Source organism: Bison bison, unplaced genomic scaffold (genome assembly GCF_000754665.1).
Source record: "Bison bison bison isolate TAMUID 2011002044 unplaced genomic scaffold, Bison_UMD1.0 scf7180017864068, whole genome shotgun sequence".
Taxonomy (NCBI): Eukaryota; Metazoa; Chordata; class Mammalia; order Artiodactyla; family Bovidae; genus Bison; species Bison bison.
This window is the reverse complement of record NW_011494640.1, coordinates 4336304-4343836: the sequence shown is the minus strand read 5'-3', so window position 1 is coordinate 4343836 and position 7533 is coordinate 4336304. Positions and strand designations below refer to the sequence as shown.

The following is a 7533-nucleotide window of genomic DNA, read 5'->3' as shown; positions in this document are numbered from 1 at the left end:
AAAAAGATCTTCACGACCCAGATAATCATGATGGTGTGATCACTCACCTAGAGCCAGACATTCTGGGATGTGAAGTCAAGTGGACCTTAGAAAGCATCACTACAAACAAAGCTAGTGGAGGTGATGGAATTCCAGTGGAGCTATTTCAAATCCTAAAAGATGATGCTGTGAAAGTGCTGCACTCAATATGCCAGCGAATTTGGAGAACTCAGCAGTGGCCACAGGACTGGAAAAGGTCAGTTTTCATTCCAGTCTCAAAGAAAGGCAATACCAAAGAATACTCAAACTACCACACAATTGTACTCATCTCCCACGCTAGTGAACTAATGCTCAAAATTCTCCAAGCCAGGCTTCAGCAATACATGAACCATGAACTTCCAGATGTTCAAGCTGGTTTTAGAAAAGGCAAAGGAACCAGAGATCAAATTGCCAACATCCGCTGGATCGTGGAAAAAGCAAGAGAGTTCCAGAAGAACATCTATTTCTGCTTTATTGACTATGCCAAAGCCTTTGACTGTGTGGATCACAATAAACTGTGGAAAATTCTGAAAGAGATGGGGATACCAGACCATCTGACCTGCCTCTTGAGAAACCTATATGCAGGTCAGGAAGCAACAGTTAGAACTGGACGTGGAACAACAGACTGGTTCCAAATAGGAAAAGGAGTACGTCAAGGCTGTATGTTGTCACCCTGCTTATTTAACTTCTATGCAGAGTACATCATGAGAAACGCTGGGCTGGAAGAAGCACAAGCTGGAATCAAGATTGCCGGGAGAAATATCAATAACCTCAGATATGCAGATGACACCACCCTTATGGCAGAAAGTGAAGAGGAACTAAAGAGCCTCTTGATGAAAGTGAAAGAGGAGAGTGAAAAAGTTGGCTTAAAGCTCAACACTCAGAAAACTAAGATCATGGCATCCGGTCCCATCACTTTATGGCAAATAGATGGGGAAACAGTGGCTGACTTAATTTTTCTGGGCTCCAAAATCACTGCAGATGGTGATTGTAGCCATGAAATTAAAAGACGCTTACTCCTTGGAAGGAAAGTTATGACCAACCTAGACAGCATATTAAAAAGCAGAGACATTACATTGTCAAGAAAGGTCCGTCTAGTCAAGGCTATGGTTTTCCCAGTGGTCATGTTTGGATGTGAGAGTTGGACTATAAAGAAAGCTGAGCTCCACAGAATGGATACTTTTGAACTGTGGTGTTGGAGAAGACTCTTCAGAGTCCCTCGAACTGCGAGGAGATCCAACCAGTCCATCCTAAAGGAGATCAGTCCTGAATATTCATTGGAAGGACTGATATTGAAACTGAAACTCCAATACTTTGGCCACCTGATGTGATGAGCTGACTCATTCGAAAAGACCCTGATGCTGGGAAAGATTGAAGGCAGGAGGAGAAGGAGACAACGGAGGATGAGATGGTTGGATGGCATCACCAACACAATGCACATGGGTTTGGGTGGACTCCAGGAGTTGGTGATGGACAGGGAGGCCTGGCGTTCTGTAGGTCATGGGGTCACAAAGAGTCAGACACGACTGAGTGACTGAACTGAACTGAAAGCTGGAATTCCCTGATGGCCTAATGGTTAAGATGTGGTCCTCTCATCACCATGGCCTGGGTTCAATCCCTAGTCAGGGAGCATCCTGTAAGCCACGTGGTGTGGCCATAAATAAATAAAACAGACTAAAGCCAAGCCAGTAAAAAGGAAAGAATAAAGACATAATAAAGATGAAAGCTGAATCAATGAATTTGAAAGCAGTAGAACTGAAAAGAATCCAAAAATTGTTTCTTAAGAAAAAAAATTAACAAATCAAAAGTGGGGAGGGGTCTCAGCAGCCAGAAGAAGAGCAGGCATGGCTGAAGATGGCAGCAGCCAAGGCCTCAAATTGCATCCTGGAGAATTTTGTAGCCACCTTGGCTAATGGGATGAGCCTCCAGCTGCCTCTTGAAGAAGTAACCCCCCCACTTTTGTGCTTCCCTGTGTCTGCCCCCACTTCTGCCTTCCCTTCCCTCCCCTCCCCAGCTGTGGGCTGAGCTAGAGACTGGGGCAGAGAGACTGGAGAGGTGGTCTCCTGTGGCTCAGCGAGAAGCCCAATGCTGAGGACGTGATGTCCAAAGATTGCTACTTTGACTACTATGCTCACTTCAGCATCCATGAGGAAGTGCCGAAAGGTCCGCACATTCATGTACAGCAACTCCATGTTTCATGGCCCACACCTTTTCAAAGACAAGATGGTGCTGGACGTTGGCTCAGGCACAAGGGTCCTCTGTATGTTTACTGCCAAGGCCAGGGCCCGCGTGGTCATTGGGATTGAGTGTTTCAGTAGCTCTGATTACTTCATGAAGATCGTGAAAGCTAACAAGTTAGACCATGTGGTGACTATCATCAAGGGGAAGGTGGAGGAGGTAGATTTCATCACCATAGATGGGCTACTACCTCTCCTATGAGTTGATGCTCAACACCGTGGTCTACGCCCGAGACAAGTGGCTGGTGCCCAATGGCCTCATCTTCCCAGACCGAGCCATGCTGGTATGTAAGAGCCATTGAGGACCAGCAGAACAAAGACTACATGGTCCACTGGCGGGAGAACATGTGCAGCTTTGACGTCTTGCATCAAAGATGTGGCCATCAAGGAGCCCCTGGTGGACGTGGTGGACCCCAAGCAGCTGGTCATCAACCTGCCTCATAAAGGAAGTGGACATCTACACCGTCAAGGTGGAAGACCTGGCCTTCACTTCCCCCCTCTGCCTGCAAGTGAAGCCGAACGGCTGCATGCATGCTCTGGTGGCCGACTTCAACGTCAAGTTCACCTGCTGCCACAAGAGAACTGGCTTCTGCACAGCCCTGAGTCCCCATCCCCTCCCTGGAAGCAGACGGTGTTCTACATGGAGGACTATCTGATAGTGAAGACAGGCGAGGAGATCTTTGGCCCCACCGGCATGTGGCGCAATGCCAAGAACAACCGTGACCTGGACCTCACCATTGGCCTAGACTTCAGCCTAGAGCTGGCCTAGCCAGCTCTGTGAGCTCTCCTGCTCCACCGACTACTGGATGCACTAAGGCGGTGCCTGGGTTCTCCCACCCCAGTCCAGCTAGTCCTGCAAAGGCCCCAGGGGCTGCGGCGTTCTTAGGCAGTTTCGGGGCTCCTCGTACCCCTCACTCCCTCCCACAAAAGGGGGTTTTATGTGCCGGGGCATGGAGGGCACATCATGACTGTGTTTCATTACTTAGGTTTTTATATGGTTGCATTTATGCCAATAAATTCTCAGTTGGGATGGCAAAAAAAAATAACAAATCAAAACTATAATGAGATATCACCTATCAGAATGGCTCTTATTTAAAAAAAAAAAGACAACAAATAACAAGTGTTGGGGAGGATGTGAAGAGGAGGGAACTTTTGTGTACTGTTTATGGGAATGTAAATTGAGGCCGTCACCATGAAAAATAGTATAGAGGTTTCTTGAAAAATTACAAATAGAACTACCATATGATCCAGCAATTCCACTTCTGGGTTTTTTCCCAAAGAAACCGATAATACTATATTGGAAAGATATATGTGTCCCTATGTACACTGCAACATTATTTACTATAGCCAAGATATGGAAGTAACCTAAGTGTCCATCGATATGAGTGATGGTGAAATGAGTGGAAAAAGAAGATGCAGTGTGTATACACACACACACACACACACACACACACAGTAGAATGTTACTCAACCATAAATAAGAATGAAATCTTGCCCTTTGCACCAACATGGATGGACCTAGAGGGTATTATGATAGTGAAATAAGGCAGACAGAGAAAGGCAAATACTGTATAATTTTGCTTATGTATGGAATCTTACCAAAAAAAATAAATTAATAAACATAACAAAACAGAACAAACTCATTAATACAGAGAACAAACTGATGGTTGCCAGAGGGAGGGGGTTGGGGGAAGGAAAGAATCAGATGAAAAAAGACTAAGAGGTGCAAACTTCAGTTACAATATGCACCCAAAGCATGGGGGTGAGATGTCCAGCATGGGGAGTAGAGTCAATAACCTTGTAATATATTTGTATAATGGCAGACGCTTCCTAGATATATCGATGGTCTATAGCGATCACTTTGTAATGTTCACAAACATTGAATCACTATGTTGTGTACCTGGAACTGACATAGTGTTGTAGGTTAATTATACTTCAATAAAATAAATAAAGGAATTAAATAAAGCATTGAAATAGCTAGACCATGGCCAAATTTATTAAAAGACAAATATAATTAACAAGTTCATGTAATTAATGAAGACTAAAATGTAAGATTAGGACTTCTGTGGTGGTCCAGTAAGGCTAAGACTCTGTTCTCCCAATGCAGGGGGCCCAGATTCAACCCCTGGTCAGGGAACCAGATACTACATGTCACAGCAAAGATCAAAGATCTTGCATACTGCAACTAAGGCCTGGTGCAGCCAAATAAATTAATTAAATAACTAAGTATTTTAAAAATAGTAGAACGTAAAATTATAAGAGAAAGCTGGGAGTGGGAGTGGTAGGAGGGAGAGGAGGAAGAGGCACTTTCTCATTTAACTGAGATGCAATCTCCCCTTCTCATACCATGCTCCCTTACTAGGAGGGCGGATACTGAAGTAGAGTTCCTTGGGGGAATCTGTTTCTTTCAATTTTGCCACAAAGCATTCTCCTATTCAGGTTTCAGTCACTGGTAACTGACAGAAACCCTACTCCAAACTAGCTCAGGGAAAAAATAAAGTTTTAGTAGATAAAAACAAATCACTAGGGCTTCAGGTATGGCTGGTCCAGGTGCTTAACATGTGATTGCTCTTCACCGGTTAGCTCTTCTTCATTCTGAGTTGACTTGATTCTCTAACAGGCTTTCTAGAGATGGGAGGGAAAAATGGTCCCAGGCTGCTTTAGATGTAGGTGATCTTTACAGCTCACTCCTAAAAGAAAAAAAAAAAAAGAGTGTATTTTCTGATATTTCTAGCAAATACCCAATAATTAGGTTTGATTGTATCTTATGTCCAAGCTAGAACCAGTGTCTACAGTGAGGAGAATGGAATTCTCTAATCAGGACATCCCTGAGGCCAGGGATTGGCTTCATCCCACTTGATCCACATGACATGAGCAGGATTACAATGGAAGAGGACCGAGAATTCCCTGGTGGTCCAGTGGTTAGGACTCCGCACTTTTACTGCTGAGGGTGTGACTGAGAAACTAATATCTCTCTCTCTCACACACACACACTCACACACACAAGCAAACGGAAGACAGCAGTGAGGGGACGGTGTCTTCCCCCAAAGAAAAGGTTATTAGGAGATAAAAATTATGGATTCCGTCTACAAAACCTGAGTCTGGGATGGATGAAGTTGACCCTCACATTCTACTCAAGAGCTGGTGCTTCCTATGCTGGAGTCCCCAGAGAAGCCTTCACCCTCCATCAAACCCCGTCCTTACAAGATTTTTTTCCTCCTGGGTGCTGTTGCTCCTTCTTGCAATCTGGCTTCCATTCCCTACCCACCAAAATCCATCAGAATTGTTCTTTTGTGGCGGATCCCCCAATTTAAATAAAGTTCCCATCACTTTCCATGGGGCTTTCAAGTCTGAGAAGATCTGGCATAGTGGCTTAAAACCCACATTTGAAGTGAAGGAAAGAGGAATCCAAGACAGAAGAGAGGAAGTAGGAATTTCTATTTTCTTTTCTATCACGGGTTCAGGTCCGCTTTCCAGAACTGAACCTGTGAAAGTTACCTATTGCTGCATAACAAATTATACCAAAACGTAACAGTTATACCTAAACAACCTTTTTGAGGGTCAATTTGAAAAAATATATTGGACTTTCTCCCAGTGGTCCAGTGGTTGAGAATCACCTGCCACTGCAGGGAACACAGTTCAATCCCTGGTCCAGGAAGAGTCCACGTGCTGTGCGGCAACTAAGCTTGTGCACCACAACCACTTAGCCTGTGCTGCAGAGCCCGTGTTCCACCGCGAGAGAAGCCCCACAATGAGACGCCCGCACACCACAGTTAGAAGGTAGCCCCCACTCACCACAACTAGAGAAAGTGCACGAGCAGCAATGAAGACCCAGTGGAGTCAAAAATAAATAAATTTATGTTTTATAAAAATTAAAACACACATTGGCAGTTTCTTTCCAAATTAAATATGAATCTATGACTCAGCCATTTCGAAACTCAGTATTTATCCAAGAAAAAGCATGTTTCTACCTAAAACCTGTACACAAATATTCATGGAGCTTTATTTGTAATAGTCCAAAACTGGAAACTGGACTTCCCTGGTGGTGCAGCGGATAAGAATCTGCATGCCAGTGTAGGGGACATGGGTTCAATCCCTGGTCCGGGAATATTCCATATGCTGTGGAGCAACTATGCCCGTGTGCCACAGCTTCTGAGCCCATGCTCTAGGGCCCTTGAACCACAACTTCTGAGCCTATGTGCTGCAACCACTGAAGCCCGCAGGCCTAGAACCTGTGCTATGCAACAAGAGAAGCCACAAGAAGCCCACACACTTCAAGAGAGTAGCCCCCACTCACGACAGCTAGAGAGAGCCTGCACTCAGCAAGGAAGACCCAGTGCAACCAAAACTGATAATAAAAAAGAAAAACCAGAAACTAACCTGGTGTCCATCAACCAAATGGATGGACATTCGATGAATGGATAAACATCCGATGAATGGATAAACATCCGATGAATGGATAAATGAACCATGGGATATGCATGCCATGAAATGCTACTGAGAAATAAAAAGGATGTTCATACACAAAAGAATCAAAAGATGCAGTTCAACACTGCACAGGTGTGCTGATCATCTCAATATATAATGAAAAGATGCTTGATAAAATTTAATAGCCAGTATGGAATTGAATATTTATTGATATATGTAAAGGAAATTATTTTACAGCCATTTTCAATCATTAATGGACATGTGGGATTTCATTGAATGGCAGACCCTCATTCAGTAGGTCTGGTTATAAACCTGAGAGTCTGAAGTTCTACCAAAATTTCTAGTGATGCTGAGCTGCCAATCTAAGTGTGATTCATAGATCACCAGCTTCAGCATCCCTAGATGGATGTATTTTAATTGGAAAATCAAGGAAAGGAATCAAGTGTTTATTCCACCTATTCTGTATGAATTGTACCTCAAGATACCAGTTTATGAGGACGTTATTTATAGAAGACTTCCAGCTTTTTTTTTTTTTTTTTTGACTTCCAGCTTTTAAATGAGACAAGAATGCTAGGCTTAGAATAGCACCATCTCCTAATGCCCCATGAAATAAAAGATCTAACTTTGGCTGCTTAAACTAGTGAGGAAAAGCTGATGGAAAGCTTGTGATGAATAGATGAAACTGGCAAGAACTGAACCCACTGATCAGCTGTAACATCATAAGAGAGGCAGCCAGAGACTACATGTCTCCCATCCCAGCCACCCCCATGCTCCCCATGTGAAGCAATAAGAAATATTGATTGGAACACCACAGAGGTGCCACCTCCAAGACTTTGGCAGGCATTCCCCC

At 43.9% G+C, this 7533-nt stretch overlaps 1 pseudogene; it reads left to right on the top strand.

The window, feature by feature from the left end:
* Window positions 1-1872: 1872 nt before the first annotated feature.
* LOC104986419 lies at window positions 1873-3285 on the top strand (annotated as a pseudogene).
* The last annotated feature ends 4248 nt before the right edge of the window (window positions 3286-7533 follow it).